Source organism: Lagenorhynchus albirostris, chromosome X, assembly GCF_949774975.1.
Source record: "Lagenorhynchus albirostris chromosome X, mLagAlb1.1, whole genome shotgun sequence".
Classification (NCBI taxonomy): Eukaryota; Metazoa; Chordata; class Mammalia; order Artiodactyla; family Delphinidae; genus Lagenorhynchus; species Lagenorhynchus albirostris.
In genome coordinates, this window is record NC_083116.1 from 54,358,998 (window position 1) to 54,378,039 (window position 19,042).

Here is a 19,042-nt window from a genome sequence, read left to right on the forward strand (position 1 = left end):
ATATCCTCAAGTCTGTTCTCCAGTAGGTCTGCGTCTTTATTCCTGTCTTACCCCTAGGTTCTTCATGACATATTTTTTTCTTAAATTCCATATATACGTGTTAGCATACGGTATTTGTCTTTTTCTTTCTGACTTACTTCACTCTGTATGACAGACTCTAGGTCTATCCACCTCATTACAAATAGCTCAATTTCGTTTCTTTTTATGGCTGAGTAATATTCCATTGTATATATGTGCCACATCTTCTTTATCCATTCATCCGATGATGGGCACTTAGGTTGTTTCCATCTCCGGGCTATTGTAAATAGAGCTGCAATGAATATTTTGGTACATGACTCTTTTTGAATTTTGGTTTTCTCAGGGTATATGCCCAGTAGTGGGATTGCTGGGTCATATGGTAGGTCTATTTGTAGTTTTTTAAGGAACCTCCATACAGTTCTCCATAGTGGCTGAACCAATTCACATTCCCACCAGCAGTGCAAGAGTGTTCACTTTTCTCCACACCCTCTCCAGCATTTATTGTTTCTAGATTTTTTGATGATGGCCATTCTGACTGGTGTGAGATGATATCTCATTGTAGTTTTGCTTTGCATTTCTCTAATGATTAATGATGTTGAGCATTCTTTCATGTGTTTGTTGGCAGTCTGTATATCTTCTTTGGAGAAATGTCTATTTAGGTCTTCTGCCCATTTTTGGATTCGGTTGTTTGTTTTTTTGCTATTGAGCTGCATGAGCTGCTTGTAAATTTTGGAGATTAATCCTTTGTCAGTTGCTTCATTTGCAAATATTTTCTCCTATTCTGAGGGTTGTCTTTTGGTCTTGTTTATGGGTTCCTTTGCTGTGCAAAAGCTTTGAAGTTTCATTAGGTCCCATTTGTTTATTTTTGTTTTTATTTCCATTACGCTAGGAGGTGGGTCAGAAAGGATCTTGCTGTGATTTATGTCGTAGAGTGTTCTGCCTATGTTTTCCTCTAAGGGATTGATAGTTTCTGGCCTTACATTTAGGTCTTTAATCCATTTTGAGCTTATTTTTGTGGATGGTGTTAGAGAGTGATCTAATCTCATACTTTTACATGTACATGTCCAGGTTTCCCAGCACCACTTATTGAAGAGGCTGTCCTTTCTCCACTGTACATTCCTGCCACCTTTATCAAAGATAAGGTGGCCATATGTGCGTGGGTTTTTCTCTGGGCTTTCTATCCTGTTCCATTGATCTATCTTTCTGTTTTTGTGCCACTACCATACTGTCTTGATTACTGTAGCTTTGTAGTATAGTCTGAAGTCAGGGAGCCTGATTCCTCCAGTTCCTTCTTTCGTTCTCAAGATTGCTTTGGCTATCCGGGGTCTTTTGTGTTTCCATACAAATTGCAAAATTTTTTGTTCTAGTTCTGTGAAAAATGCCAGTGGTAGTTTGATAGGGATTGCATTGAATCTATAGATTGCTTTGGGTAGTAGAGTCATTTTCACAATGTTGATTCTTCCAATCCAAGAACATGGTATACCTCTCCATCTATTTGTATCATCTTTAATTTCTTTCATCAGTGTCTTATAATTTCCTGCATACAGGTCTTTTGTCTCCTTAGGTAGGTTTATTCCTAGATATTTTATTCTTTTTGTTGCAATGGTAAATGGGAGTGTTTTCTTGATTTCAATTTCAGATTTTTCATCATTAGTATATAGGAATGAAAGAGATTTCTATGCATTAATTTTGTATCCTGCTACTTTACCAAATTCATTGATTAGCTCTACTAGTTTTCTGGTAGCATCTTCAGGATTCTCTATGTATAGTATCATGTCATCTGCAAACAGTGACAGCTTTACTTCTTTTCTGATTTGGATTCCATGTATTTCCTTTTCCTCTCTGGTTCCAGTGGCTAAAACTTCCAAAACTATGTTGAATAAGAGTGGTGAGAGTGGGCAACCTTGTCTTGTTCCTGATCTTAGTGGAAATGCTTTCAGTTTTTCATCATTGAGGATGATGTTTGCTGTGGGCTTGTCATATATGGCCTTTATTATGTTGAGGAAAGTTCCCTCTATGCCTAGTTTCTGTAGGGTTTTTATCATAAATGGTGTTGAATATTGTCAAAAGCTTTCCCTGCATCTATTGAGATGATCATATGGTTTTTCTCCTTCAATTTGTTAATATGGTTTCTCACATTGATTGATCTGCGTATATTGAAGAATCCTTGCATTCCTGGAATAAACCCCACTTGATCATGGTGTATGATCCTTTTAATGTGCTGTTGGATTCTGTTTGCTAGTATTTTGTTGAGGATTTTTGCATCTATGTTCATCAGTGATATTGGCCTGTAGTTTTCTTTCTTTCTGACATCCTTGTCTGGTTTTGGTATCAAGGTGATGGTGGCCTCGTAGAAGGAATTTGGGAGTGTTCCTCCCTCTGCTATATTTTGGAAGAGTTTGAGAAGGATAGGTGTTAGCTCTTCTCTAAATGTTTGATAGAATTCGCCTGTGAAGCCATCTGGTCCTGGGCTTTTCTTTGTTGGAAGATTTTTAATCACAGTTTCAATTTCAGTGCTTGTGATAGGTCTGTTCATATTTTCTATTTCTTCCTGATTCAGTCTTGGCAGGTTGTGCATTTCTAAGAATTTGTCCATTTCTTCCAGATTGTCCATTTTATTGGCATAGAGTTGCTTGTAGTAATCTCTCATGATCTTTTTTATTTCTGCAGTGTCAGTTGTTACTTCTCCTTTTTCATTTCTTATTCTATTGATTTGAGTCTTCTCCCTTTTTTTCTTGATGAGTCTGGCTAGTGGTTTATCTATTTTGTTTATCTTCTCAAAGAACCAGCTTTTAGTTTTATTGATCTTTGCTATTGTTTCCTTCATTTCTTATTCATTTATTTCTGATCTGGTTTTTATGATTTCTTTCCTTCTGCTAGCTTTGGGGTTTTTTGTTCTTCTTTCTCTAATTGCTTGAGGTGCAAGGTTAGGTTGTTTATTCGAGATGTTTCCTGGTTCTTAAGGTGGGCTTGTATTGCTATAAACTTCCCTCTTAAAACTGCTTTTGCTGCATCCCATAGGTTTTGGGTCGTTGTGTCTCCATTGTCATTTGTTTCTAGGTATTTTTTATTTCCTCTTTGATTTCTTCAGTGATCTCATCATTATTAATTAGTGTATTGTTTAGCCTCCATGTGTTTGTATTTTTTACAGATCTTTTCCTGTAATTGATATCTAGTCTCATGGCATTGTGGTCAGAAAAGATACTTGATACAATTTCAATTTTCTTAAATTTACCAAGGCTTGATTTCTGACCCAAGATATGATCTATCCTGGAGAATGTTCCATGAGCACTTGAGAAAAATCTGTATTCTGTTGTTTTTGGATGGAGTGTCCAATAAATATCAATTAAGTCCATCTTGTTTAATGTATCATTTAAAGCTTGTGTTTCCTTATTTATTTTCATTTTGGATGATCTGTCCATGGGTGAAAGTGGGGTGTTAAAGTCCCCTACTATGAATATGTTACTGTCAATTTCCCCTTTTATGGCTGTTAGTATCTGCCTTCTGTATTGAGGTGCTCCTATGTTGGGTGCATAAATATTTACAATTGTTATATTTTCTTCTTGGATCGATCCCTTGATCATTAGGTAGTGTCCTTCTTTGTCTCTTTTAATAGTCCTTATTTTAAAGTCTATTTTTTCTGATATGAGAATTGCTACTCCAGCTTTGTTTTGTTTTTCATTTGCATGGAATATCTTTTTCCATCCCCTTACTTTCAGTCTGTATGTGTCTCTAGGTCTGAAGTGGGTCTCTTGTAGACAGCATATATAAGGGTCTTGTTTTTGTATCCATTCAGCTAATCTGTGTCTTTTGGTGGGAGCATTTAGTCCATTTACCTTTAAAGTTATTATCGATATGTATGTTCCAATTCCCATTTTGTAAATTGTTATGGGTTCATTATTATACGTCTTTTCCTTCTCTTGTGTTTCTTGCCTAGAGAAGATCCTTTAGCATTTGTTGTAAAGCTGGTTTGGTGGTGCTGAACTCTCTCAGCTTTTGCTTGTCTGTAAAGGTTTTAATTTTTCCATCAAATCTGAATGAGATCCTTGCTGGGTAGAGTAGTCTTGGCTGCAGGTTTTTCTCCTTCATCACTTTCAGTATGTCCTGCCACTCCCTTCTGGCTTGTAGGGTTTCTGCTGAGAGATCAGCTGTTACCCTTATGGGGATTCCCTTGTGTGTTATTTTTCCCTTGCTGCTTTTAATACGCTTTCTTTTTATTTAATTTTTGACAGTTTGATTAATATGTGTCTTGGCGTATTTCTCCTTGTATTTATCCTGTATGGGACTCTCTGTGCTTCCTGGACTTGATTAACTATTTCCTTTCCCATATTAGGGAAGTTTTCAACTATAATCTCTTCAAGTATTTTCTCAGTCCCTTTCTTTTTCTCTTCTTCTTCTGGAACCCCTATAATTCGAATGTTGGTGCGTTTAATGTTGTCCCAGAGGTCTCTGAGACTGTCCTCAGTTCCTTTCATTCTTTTTTCTTTCTTCTGCTCTGCAGTAGTTATTTCCACTCTTTTATCTTCCAGGTCACTTATCCGTTCTTCTGCCTCAGTTATTCTGCTATTGATCCCATCTAGAGTACTTTTAATTCATTTATTGTGTTGTTCATCATTGCTTGTTTCATCTTTATTTCTTCTAGGTCCTTGTTAACTGTTTCTTGCATTTTGTCCATTCTATTTCCAAGATTTCGGATCATCCTTACTATCATTATTCTGAATTCTTTTTCAGGTAGACTGCCTATTTCCTCTTCATTTGTTAGGTCTGGTGCATTTTTATCTTGCTCCTTTATCTGCTGTGTGTTTTTCTGTCTTCTCATTTTGCTTATCTTGCTGTGTTTGGGGTCTCCTTTTTGCAGGCTGCAGGTTCATAGTTCCCACTGTTTTTGATGTCTGTCTCCAGTGGCTAAGGTTGGTTCAGTGGGTTGTGTAGGCTTCCTGGTGGAGGGGACTAGTGCCAGTGTTGTGGTGGATGAGGCTGGATCTTGTCTCTCTAGCGGGCAGGTTCACGTCTGGTGGTGTGTTTGGGGGTGTCTGTGGCCTTATTATGATTTTAGGCAGCCTCTCTGCTAATGGGTGGGGTTGTGTTCCTGTTTTGCTAGTTGTTTGGCATAGGTTGTCCAGCACTGTAGCTTGCTGGTCATTGAGTGAAGCTGGGTGCTGGTGTTAAGATGGAGGTCTCTGGGAGATTTTCGCCATTTGATATTATGTGGATCTGGGAGGTCTCTTGTTGACCAGTGTCCTGAAGTTGGCTCTCCTATCTCAGAGGCATAGTCCTGACTCCTGGCAGGAGCACCAAGAGCCTTTCATCCACACGGCTCAGAATAAAAGTGAGAAAAATTAGAGAGGATTAGTAGAAGTATGAGGAGAGAAAGAAGGAAAGGAGGGAAGGAAGGAAGGAAGGAAGGAAGAAATAAAGAAAGAAAGAAAGAAAGAAAGAAAGAAAGAAGTAAAGAAGGTGAGAAGGAAAGAAAGGAGGGAGTGAGGGAGGGAGGGAGGGAGGAAAGAAGGAAGGAGGGAAAGAAGGAAAAAAGAAAGAAAGAAGATACAGTAAAAATAATATAAAGTATAATAAAGTTATTGAATTAAAAATACTTAGAAAAGAAAAAAGAAAAAAGAGGGACGGATAGAACCTTAGGCCAAATGTTGGAAGCAAAGCTATACAGACAAAATCTTACACAGAAGCATACACATACACCCTCACAAAAAAGGTAAAGGGGGAAAAATCATAAATCTTGCTCTCAGAGACCACCTCCTCAATTTGGGATGATTTGTTGTCTAAAGGAGGGAAGGAAGGAAGGAAAGAAAGAAAGAACGAAGGTAAAGTATAATAAAGTTATTAAAATTAATTATTAAGAAAAAACAGTTTTTAAAAAATCATGGACGGATAGAACCCTAGGACAAATGGTGGAAGAAAGACTATACAGACAAAATCTCACACAGAAGCATACACATACACATTCACAAAAAGAGGAAAAGGGAAAAAATTCATAGATCTTCCTCCTAAAGTCCACCTCCTCAATTTGCGATCATTCCTTGTCTATTCAGGTACTCCACAGATGCAGGGTACATCAAGTTGATTGTGGAGCTTTAATCCACTGCTTCTGAGGCTACTGGGAGAGATTTCCCTTTCTCTTCTTTGTTCTCACAGCTCACAGGGGCTCAGCTTTGGATTTGGCCCTGCCTCTGCGTGTAGGTCGCTGGAGGGTGTGTGTTTTTTGCTCAGACAGGACGAGGTTAAAGGAGCCGCTGACTCGGGGCCTCTGGCGCACTCAGGCCGGCGGGGAGGGAGGGGCACTGCGTGCGGGGTGGGCCAGCGGCGGCAGAGGCCAGCGTGACGTTGCACCAGCCTGAGGCCCACTGTGCGTTCTCCCGGGGAAGTTGTCCCTGGATCCCGGGAACCTGGCAGTGGCGGGCTGCACAGGCTCCGCGGAAGAGGGGTGTGGAGAGTGACCTGTGCTCGTACACAGGCCCCTTGGTGGCGGCAGCAGCAGCCTTAGCGTCTCCCGCCCGTCTCTGGTGTTCGCGCTTTTAGCCTCGGCTCGCGCCCGTCTCTGGAGTTCCTTTAAGCAGCGCTCTTAAACCCCTCTCTTCACGCACCAGGAAACAAAGAGGGAAGAAAAAGTCTGTTGCCTCTTCGGCAGGTGCAGACTTTTCCCCGGACTCCCTCCCGGCTAGCCGTGGTGCAGTAACCCCTTCAGGCTATGTTCAAGCTGCCAACCCCAGTCCTCTCCCTGCGCTCTGTCTGAAACCGAAACCCGAGCTTCAGCTCGCAGCCCCGCTCGCCCTGGCGGGTGAGCAGACAAAACTCTCCGGCCGGTGAGTGCCGGTCGGCACCCATCCTCTGTGCGGGAATCTCCCCGCTTTGCCCTCCGCACCCGTTGCTGTGCACTCCTCCACGGCGCCGAAGCTCCCCCTCCGCCTCCCGCAGTCTCCGCCCACGAAAGGGCTTCCTAGTGTGTGGAAACATTTCCTCCTTCACAGGTCCCTCCCACTGGTGCAGGTGCGGTCCCTATTCTTTTGTCTCTGTTTTTTTCTTTTTTTCTTTTGCCCTACCCAGGTACGTGGGGAGTTTCTTGCCTTTTGGGAGGTCTGAGGTCTTCTGCCAGCCTTCAGTAGGTGTTCTGTAAGAGTTGTTCCACGTGTAGATATATTTCTGGTGTATCTGTGGGGAGGAAGGTGATCTCCGCGTCTTACTCTTCCACCATCTTCCTCTCAGTCCCCACTTTGGTTTTTAAATACAGCTGTAGGCTGCCTTTTAAATTGCACTTGTATACTTTTAATTTCCTGTGAACTAAGAAAATAATGATAATTTTCCATTATTGCCAATATAGTAGTCAGTAGTTAACCAGCTCACTTGCCTTCTTAAGGGTGATAACAGAATAAATGAATCTGGAAATGTGTGCTGCTTGATGCTTTTTAATAATACTCTACTGATCATTGATGACAAGGATTAACTTGCAACAGAAATAATGAATCCATTAGTATGGGCTCATGAGCCCTGAGGCAAACTCTGTGTATGTATGTATATTTGTGGGGCTGTGCTTTTGATCACTGGTTTAATAAAGTAATGGCCAGAAAGTCTGCTATAATTTTCTTAAAGTAAGCAGGTATCTAATTACAGTTACATCTTATTAGATAAGTATTCATTGAGTATACAAAGTTTTAGTAGTGATAATAGAAAAACACAATGATTCTTTCAATAGCTTTATGGTGATTTTAAGATAGAACCAGATTTAAAGTAACTGCTGTGGTCAAATACGGAAATTTGATGGTGAAGAAGTGACTTAAAGTGTCAAATGCCTGATGCATTCAAAGGAATGCTATTGTCCACATCAACATATACCTTCTTCTTCCCTGCTTTCGCAGGGGCAGGAGAACTCCAGATAAAACCCTGCTTAGAAAAATCCCATCAACTCATTAACATTAAAAGATGTCTAACTCACTACTTTGTCTCTCCCAGCGATATTTGCAGCTGAAAATATGCCTATAAGCAACAGGTGATATTTGACCCAAAGGAACAAATGTATTGATTACAACTCCAGAAATCAGTGATAGCAGAAGTATGCCTAGAAAGAGGTCATGATCAGGGTAAATTGTTCCATATATTGCCTTCCTTTCTGCTTTAATAATTTATATAAGTGATTTTTTTCTAGACAGCCCCATACATACTAGATAGCCCTATACATGCTAATTTGATATACTGTATATGTAAAATGGCTTGTATAGATGTAAGAGAGTCTCATAACTAACTGCAAGACACCATACAAAAAGAAGAGATAATTATCATATTGAAGGTACATCTTAGGTCTTTTGGCAGAGCATGTAGCATTAATCCCTTCTCCCCAAGTACGTGCTTCCCATAAGCTATTAGGAATTGATCTCAGAGATAGATTAGGGCCTCCCAAGGCACAGGGAACACTTTTAATTTGTCATGCCTAAAGAACACTTCTGAGACAAAGAATTTTTGTGTCTGTCTGTTTACATGTATGTTGTATGTGGAGTGGGTAGGGGTGGTGAAGTAGAGGTATTACTTACTCTCTTAATTGCATACCATACAGATACCTTCCCATTCTAACATCCAGTATTAAGAGTTAATATATTTTAGTGCTTACTCTGTTCTAGGCACTGTGATAAATACACATCTATCTCAAGCAACTCTTCCATCAAACCCTTTGAGTTGGGGCCATTGAATGCTAGTTTCACAGATGGGCAATCTGAGATTCATAGAAGTCAAATAGTGTACCAAGGATCACACAGCTGGTGAGTGTTGGAGCTGAGATGCAAACCCAAGTATGTCTGACGTCTGAGCCTCCACAATTAATCAATATACTAAATTGTGTCCACTCATAGTGAATAATGAGATATTTCATACTATTAGGAAGAGCTAACTTTTATGGAATACTACAATGTTCTAGGCACTATGCTGGATGCTTAACTTGTATCATCTCATTTAATTCTGACAGTAGCTGAATGATGTTGCTACTATTTCAATTACCATTTTACAAATGAGAATACTGAAATTTAGGCAGGTTAAGTAATATTTCAAAGTCTGGTAAATATGGAGTTGAATTTACCACTGGATTTGTCAATTCCAGAAACCTAACTTTTAACAATTATATGTTTCCCCATCATAAAACACAGTTCAGTATCCGTAGATACTATAATGAAATGACAAGCAGAATTCTATTTTGGCCTACATATAACTTACTGTTAAAAATGTATGGGCAATTGAATCTCTTTGTGTTTCTATGGTAAAAATTGACATTGAATACCGATTCACAAATTTTCAGTAATTGTTCCTTTGGTATAGTGCACATTATTTATTCATAAAAAATGTTTATTTAGTACTCACTCTGTTTCAAGTACTGTTTTGGAATCAGACAAAAGTGGCCAGAAATCCTTCCTCTCATGTAAATTATATTCTGCTCATGGAGAGGTAGGCAATAAACAAGTGTATGCTGATAGTTCCTATGGAATAAAATAAAGCAAGAAAGATAAATTGTGTGCTGGGTGAAATGTGGGTTGATTGCCATTTTAATTCCCATGGTGAGGTAAGATGACAATTGAAGGCAATATCTGAACAAAGTCCTATAGGATACATGAAGATATCTGTAGAAAGAACATTCCAGGCAGAGGAAACACAAGTGCAAAAGTTCTGAAAGAGGAGGATCCTTGTTTGAGCAAAAACAAAACAAGGCCAGTAAAAAGACAAGTGGGAGGAGTAATATATGAGATCAGAAACATAATGAGAGTCAAATTTTGTAGAATAAAATAAGCCATTGTAGGGGATTTTGTATTTATTCTTAGTGAAATAGAGTGCTATTGCAGGATTCTGAGTAGAAGGCACATTTTCTACTTAAGTTTTAAAAGGATTACTAGTTCCTGTATAGTGAATAAACTGCTGAGGAATGAGTGGAGCAAGGGAGCCCAGTTAGAAGGCTATTGCAGGAGTGGAGAGATCTGATGATGGATAGGGGATGACGGTGGTATGTAGCAGTAGGGGAGGTGGTGAGAAATGGTCAGAGCCTAGATTTACTTTGAAGGCAGAAATGGAAAGATTTGATGATAGATTTAGAAAAGCTTATTTATTTGGATTAAGTAATTAATTTGTATCACCATATATAAAATAATCTAACATTAATGATTGCAGAAAAAAATTTCTTCACTTTAAACAATTATAGATAAATGTTATTTCATTGGCATTTGAAATAAGCATATTTAATGTCTCAGTGTCCTTTAAGGAAGGTTCATATTTATACTGTAATGACATTTCTATTGACTTAATATGTCATTATAATATAACCCATTTTCCAGAGATGAGGTAACTCCTATTTACCTAAGTGACATTTAAAAACCTAATTCTTATATTTTATAGAAATATACTATACTACTATGTGAGTTGTATTTACACTCACATAATCTACTTCTCTTTGGGGAACAATAAAGGCTTATAAAACATAAGGGTTTTAGTATTATAAAGCAGTTTTATATAAAAGTATCCAATGTAATCTGAACAATAAATTGGGAAATAGTTCTATTCTCAAAGATAGATAAGTTGAATGGTGTTATATTGTGATGAAAGTATCAAGTATTGAGAAGAGGACTTGACATTTTTAGTTATGTAACAACAGCACAGTGAATAATACATACAAGGTGTTTAATAATGTAGAGTGAATGACTGTGCTTGGCCTGACTCATTAACAACATTGTATTGTTCTACTTCAATATTTTATTTTAAAATTTTCATCTTGTCTCATAAACCATTGTATTTTCAAAAGTTTATAAGCATTATCTAGAAATTGACTGAGTTTTCTACTCAAGATGCTTTGCACTGTTCACAATTTGATATACTCCTGGCATACATTAGTTATCTATTGTGGCTTAAAAATATTATCACAAACTTAACAGCTTCAAACATGTTTAACATTTCAGTTTCTGTCTGTCAACCGTCTGTACATGGCTTAGTTTATTCCTCTGCAAGGTTTCAATCAAGGTGTCAGTTGGGGCTGGGCTCTCATCTAAGACAAGACAGGAGAAGAATCCACTTCCAAGTTCACATAGTGGCTGGCAGAATCCAGTTCCTTACAGGCTCTCAGACTAGGGTTTCAGTTTCTTGCTGGTTGTCAGAGCTGTCTTTAGTTCTTTACCATGTGGTCCTCTCCATAGGGCAGCTCACAACATGGCAACTTTCTTCTTCAAATCCAGCAGAAAGAAAGTCTGTTAGAAAGACAGGTTGCAATCTTATGTAATGATATTCATGGATGTGATATCCCATCACCTTTGTTGTTCTATTGGATAGGAGTAATTCACAGTTTGTGGCAATGATCAAGTGGAGCATTACAGAATAACAATAGGAGATGAGGATCATGAGGCCCATGTCCTGACATGGTACAAACTCATATGAATAATGAAAAAATATAAAAATAGAAATTAAAAAATATAAACCTGAACATTTTTAAAAGTCTGTGGATGAGAAACAAAACTGAAATTCAAACTCAAAGAAATAAACAGGGCTAAAGTCACAAGCCTTTTAGAGTCACCATCAGAAGACAAGCCATGATGGATTAGATCTTAGCTCAAGTAGGATAAAAGGAACTGAAATTGTTCTGCAAAAGAAGAGGGACTAGAGTAATAATCACTTTTTGAAGCTGGCTCCTGGAGGAATGGCCAAACTCCCCAACTGAAAAAGAACCTGAGAAAATAAATTGTTACACATCACTTCCCAAAATGTAAAGCACAGGTATCAAGCAAACTGCAGTCTCAGGAATGAGGAGTATATATGCATAGTCTTAGAACGACTGAGTTGCTGACTTCGTGGTTGAATCTGCTATATTCCAAATATCACTTTAAGAGGAAGACCTTGAAATTTCTATATGAGTTCAATTTCTGAGGATGCTCCACATCTTTTTTTATTAAGTAATTGAAAATTAAACAATATTGAGATATCACTATGCACCAATTAGAATGGCTAAAATCCCCAAAATTGGCACTATCGAATGCTAATTAGGATGTGGAGCAACAGGAACTCACATTTATTGATGGGAGGATTCTAAAATGGTGCAGCCACTTTTGGAGACAGTCTGGCAGTTCCTTACAAAGTGAAATAATCCAGTAACAGTGCTCTTAGTTATTTACCCAATTTATTGGAAAATTTATGTCCACAAAAACCCTACATATGAATGTTTATAGTAGATTTATTTATAAACAATGGATGAACTGATAAACAGTGGTATATCCATATGATGAAATATTATTCAGCAATAAAAAGAAATGAATTATCAAGCCACAAAGAAAAAAAAATGTATGAATCTTAAGTGCATATTACCAAGTGAAAGGAGACAGTCTGTAAAGGCTACACACTATATGATTCCCATTATATAGCAGTATGGAAAAGGTAAAATTCTAGAGACTGTAAAAATTAGTGCTTAACAGGGGCTTGGCAGGAGAAGGAGAGGGTTGAATAGATAAAGCATATTGCATTTTTTAAGGAAGTGAAACTTTTGTATTATACAGTCAAGGTGCATATATGACAATATGCATTTGTCAAAATCCATGCAAATTACAGCATGAAGTGAAATATTATGTATGAAAATTTAAAAAATCTTTTAAGAGGTTGGGGGAATCCCAGAACAGAATGAAGAATGTGACAAAATAATCTAACTGTATTACAGATATATGAAACAACCTCACTGAGAGGGGTGAGGGAAGATGTGTTGACTTAAGTAATGTTAGAAATAAGTGGAGTCTGTAAAACTAAAGGCAAATAAACTGGATATAAGCACTATATACTAGTTGATAAAGTTGTTTCCCTTGGAAGTAGGGGTTAACAATTCTAATAATACTGTACACATATAATGAAATTGAGCAATTAAGCTAGTGGGAGCCAAGTTTCTCACTGTTGATGTAGGAGAAAAATATAAGGAAGGATGGGAGGCTAGAAATATGCATGTGTTAATGGATTAGAATTAGAACCATCAGTATGAGCTCATGTTTAGGTTACAATAAATACAGATGGCTATGCATGGAAATATTTGTAAATTATATAAATATGTGTATATACAGAGGTTCGTGTACACACATATATTTCCTTGCATCTTGTAATACTATAAAGTAAGAAAGAACTAAAAACAATCACACAAACAAAAGTCCAAAACCCTCATATTTATGAAGATCAGTCAAAGGGATAGAAGACCCATCTGAAAAAGTTCCCAATGGCCAAAGCTGGGACAACTTGAGCAACAAAATGAAGATGTATTGAATTATAACCAAAAGTATAAAATAAATATCAAAGAGTTCATACTGATGTGAATAAATAAGCAAGTAAATAAATAAATGGGAGAGAATAGACAACTATCCATTGCAGAACTCCAAATAATTTATGTAGATACTCCCCCTTCAAGAAGGTGAAAGATAACTCTCCACTCCTTAAATTTAGGCTGCAAATAGTGACATCTCTCCAAAGAGTACAGTATAGAGGAGGGAGAAAAAAGACTGCTGTTTAATGGAGAAACTGAATAAACGTTACTTCAGCCAGGTGATCAGGGTAAACATCAACAGTGATAAATCATGTTGAGAGTATGTTCCCTTTATATGATGTGATGTGAATAGCACTTTATCATCTCTGTGGTTTTCCTCACCAGAACTCATAAAATCAGTTTAGTCATGAAAAAAAAAAATCAAACAAATCTCAGTTGAGGGAGGTTTTACAAATCCTCTGACCAGTACTTTTCAAAACCATCAAGGTCATCAAAAGGAATCAGAGGAACTGCCACAAACAATGACAACTAAGCATAATGTGGCATCCTGGATGGGATTCTGGAAGAGATAAAGACATTAGCAAAAAACTGAGGAAGTCTGAATAAAGTATGCACATTAGTTAATAATAATATATCAATATTGTTTCAATAGATCCTATCAAATAGAATGCTTGAAGGGTAAAACAACAAAGACAGTAAATAAATAATTGAAAAAAAACTAGCTACAAATTTTCCAGAACTGAGAAAAGACATGAGCACTCAGACTCAAATAAGTAAGATAAAAAGATAAACATACATTTGATTATATAATATTGAAACAACAGTACAAGCTAATAGGAAAAAATACAGAGATTACTGAAAAACCAAAATAAATAAATAAATAAATCATCCAAAATATATGGTTATATTTCAAAAAATGGAGTAAATTATTTGAAAAAATTATATTCATAATAAGCTATCTTATAAACTAAGAATAGAAATGATCTTTGTCTACATGACAAAAGGTAACTATTCAAATCAATGTAAGATGTATATAGTACTGGCTAAGGTAAATCCTGAAGCCAGACCACACTGAAATTCTGTCTCTGCTTCTGAAAGGCTATGCATGACTTTAATATGTCACGTATTTCTTTATTTCAGAAATAATAATATTTACCCATGAAATTTGATGGAAGAGATAGGGGTATATGCAAAATGCTTAAAATATTTCCTGACACATAGCAATAATCCAATTAATATTGTTGATGTTATTATTATTGTTATTATTAATGATAAGACTTGAGTTAGAAATGAGAACAAGTTGTCATCTGTTACCTAAAAGTGATGTTATACAAGCTTGCAAGAGGAAGAGACAAAATTGTCATTAAATTTAGAAAATATAATATTATTCCTAAAATTCTCAAGTGAATCAAGAAACTTTAAAAGTAATTATGGAGTGAATAAGATTGCTGGAAACAAGATAAGCTTATAGGGGCTTCCCTGGTGGCACAGTGGTTGAGAGTCCACCTGCCGATGCAGGGGACATGGGTTCGTGCCCCAGTCCAGGAAAAGCCCACATGCCACAGAGCAGATAGGCCCATGAGCCGTGGCCACTCAGCCTGTGTGTCTGGAGCCTGTGCTCCACAACAGAAGAGGCCACAGCAGTGAGAGGCCTGTGTACTGCAAGGAAAAAAAAAAAAAAGATAAGCTTATAAAAAATAAACAGCATTCCAATAATTAGTAATTAGGAAATTTAATAGAGAAAATAATGTCAGAATAATTTGCAAGTTTTCTAGTTTTCCTTGTGTAATTAATTTCTATTTCATACCATCGTGGTCAGAAAAAATTACTTCATAGGATAATTTAATATAATCATTTTAAATTTATTAAGACTTGTTTTGTGGCCCAGCATATGATCTATTTTCAAAAATATTCCATGTGCACTCGAAAAGAATGTATATTCTTTTGTTTTTGAACAGAATGTTCTATATATATCTATTAAGTCTATCTGCTGTTTAAGGTCAATATTTTCTTATAAATTTCTATCTGGATGAATTATTCACTGATGTAATTGGGGTATTAAAATCCCTTACTCTTATTGCACTGCTGTCTATTTCTCCCTTAAGGCCAGTTAAATTTAACTTAAACTAAGTTTTTACACGTAAACTTTTCTAATTCAGTTCTAAAGTACTTGAAAATTGGCTCTGCTCAATCATTCTAACCTTGTGTAATAACGATAAAGGTTATATGCATAATATTTGTTAAGCTCTATGCAATGTGCTTTGAAAACAATATCTTATTCAATTCATATATAATGTTCATTGATTCATTTTGTTAAAGCACTGATAGTTTCATGCAATTTCATTTCTCAGAAACTCTCAGTGTTGGATTTCTGTTTACATAATAAATATTCACACTTAGTCTATTATTTAACACCCCCCATGTTCAGATCCCTGTTAATAGGTTAGATGTTAAGAGAGTAAAGTGAGTGATTATAGGAGACCTGGGGGCTTCAAGTAAGATTACATCTGCCTGCAAGAATCTGTCACTTGCCTTTGTTCAGGTTTCTGGAGGTAATAAATCTTAACAGTCCATAAGCCATCAGAACATCAAGGGTGAAAAAATCTGTCAGGCAGGGAAGGAACTAGAAAATTAGTTATAATTAATGTAGAAATCAAGTTGGAGACTGATATAACCTCAGATGGATTAAAAGGGTAAAATTCAATGAGTATCCATAGTGTCTGTGGACTCAACAGATTGATTCACTCTTCATGGAAGTCTGCGTATTTCAGAAAATTTGAGTGGAAAACCTAGATTTACTATAAGCTGCTAAAATTAGGGCACTGTTTTCTTTAATTACTTTTCCAGAGTTCCACTAGACTAATGTGAAGTTTGCCATTTTTATATAAATAAATGTGGTGCTTTTAGTTGAAATAAGTCAATTCATATTTATTTTTAATTATGAATATGTAACAAAAGGCACAATTCTAATGTATACACGATAAACTGATCTCTCGAATTTCTTTTCCTTCTCTCACAACAAATTCCATATAAATGAGGTTGCAAAGCTAAATCAACTCTTTTTCAAACCAATATTTTAATTTTTCACCCATTGAGTATGACCTTCATGCTGCCAAATAACTTCCCATTTGGTCTTGTCACAGTGACTGAAAATTTCCATTACTGAAAACATGGAAAAATTATTAAGGAGGGTACAATCAAGCTCATTAGCACTTTGGTTACAATTAAGCATCTATCTTTCTCAAGTTTATACCACTAATAAATGACTAAACATAAAGTTTAACTCCTTTGTACTATATAAATTCTCTTACTTCCAACTTTCAGTGCCACGGTTTCAGCTTAATCAAGGAATAAACAGCAAATATTGCCCTTCTAGTCTAGCTCTGAACTCAGGAAAGCAGTGAGTATAAGACATATAATGATACACTAATAAATAAGAATCAAACACTAAAATTCTGTTAGCCGGGATCAAAAATCTGTTCAGGAGCATGATTGCTGCAAACTATTTCAACAGCTGGATGGGGAAGAGAAATATACACTCATCTTCGTGATCATATAAGTCCCTCTGGTACTAACGTGTGAACGATTGATGTGTAAGGTAAAGCAGAGCAATTATTGAATATTCATTAGGTAAGGTGTAAGGTAAAGCAGAGCAATTATTTAATATTCATTAGTATATATAGATATAGAAATAGGCTTTGGCACACCAGTACTAATTTTCTCCTTTTCCTGATCTATAAACAGGGGTAAATATTCCTTGATTGAGTGAAATGTAGGGATTTCCGTTTTAGTGCAGATTAAAAGCTTTATACTTGTGGTCATCATGGATTGACTGCTGAGGCCTTTATCATCACCAGATTATGGATGGCTACACCCTCTATAATCTATGAGTAAGAATATCATCTTTGGTTATCTGAAAGGGAAATGACTGTCCTACTATGAATCCACCATCTCACTGAAAATAAATATCTTGTGGGGGGTGTGTGTGTGTGTGTGTGCACCTGTGTGTGTATAAATGACTAGACTATTTCAGAAGACAATGTTTGTCCAACTCATATACTGCTTTATAGTGTATGGGATTTTAAACATAATTCTTTCAAACCAAATGTAAATGCTTAAAAATAAAATAAATTCCCTATCTTTACTTGTTGATCTCTAGTAAAGTAATTTCATGGAATTGATTTTTTTTTTCTGATCTTTTATCCCATAAGAAGTGAGTAAACATATAATTTTTGCTTTCTCTTTGAAAACTCTATGTTCCCTTCTTTGAAGACAATATATTGGCAGAAAATTGTTCAATAAATTTGCTCCCTAACATTACATTACATTCCCTTCTTTATGCTTTTGTCTATTTCCAGTGGATTTTAGAAAATTTACAGCATTTAATCTTTCAATAACAGGTTGATCAATTAAAAATGATATATTTGTATTCATTTTGTTATATCTGTCACTTTTATTTGACTTTAATATAAAGTTCCTTTTTCTCTGCTTTTGTCAACATCTTAGTATTCTGCATACTACTTCTCCAGAATTGTCCTTATATTTTAAATTTTTGAATATTTCTGTCACTTCCCAGTCTAGACCTTGTACATTTAAAGGGACTATTTTGTTTAACCATGGGAGAACAGAGTAATTACTGATAGTTTTGATGACTTCATATTATTTGCTTTATCAAAACCTAGAGACAATTTTCTTTGTCATAGAAATCATTTCATTCAAATATGACAGTGGAGGAAAATCTCCAACCATAAAATTGTAGACGCAGAAGTCCTCTTTAGATTTTAAACATAAACATAAGTAGCTCTGCATTTTTGTAACTCAATATATTTTGAAATCTCTTTTACAAGCCTCATTTCTCTCTAACTTATTTAATTTACTAGGAGAATAAAAACTTTCTGAAAAAGAATCCAAATTTGATCCATGTGTATAAGCCCTACAGTGCCTTACATACAGTAAATGTACAATAAATGATTTTAATGCATAAATATGAAAATTAAAATAGGTGCCTGTGAAAGGACCTTAATGATTAGATATTCAGTCCCATGTACTGTATCATAAGACCTCATCCTATGAGGGACGCTGTAGTGAATGCAAAAAAAGTCAACAATAAATCTTGTTAGGAAAGTAAGTTCATGTAAGAAATACAAAATAAAATTAAGCATGTGTCAAGTTATACTTCTAGACAAGATGGAGTTACAAGAGCCAACTATATCATCACACCTGAAATAACAACAACAACAAACTAACAAAATATAAAAAAATATTTTGCAAGACACTGTACATCAGGCAACAAAGGATGGTGATCAGTGAGATAAGGAACATAAAGAAAATGAAACTAAGATTGTTCTAGTTACTGTCTTGAATGAGTTTCCTGATCACAGCACAGGGAGGATGAATCCAAAACAAACACAGCAGATTGACTGAGGTGAAGAGAAAATCCATTGAGGCTAAAGTAGCCCATTTTATCCACACCAAGTACTGGGGAGGAGAAAGCTGCAAGGAAAGAGAACTTCAAACATATACAGATATTTCCCCTTGAATAGTCAGCTGACTATTGGCATTCTTGGAAGGAAACTATCTAAAGGTTGGAAAACAACAGCCTGAAAGAAATAGAACTGCTCTCGTGGTCACATGGGGCTAGAAATAGTCCTTGTTTTCACTAACTAGGCAAGAAAACATCAAGATTCATGGGGAATTTGGTACAGTACTCAGTAGTGTCTTGCCTGCATCATGGGAAATAACCCTAGGCTGAGCAATGCTCTGGAC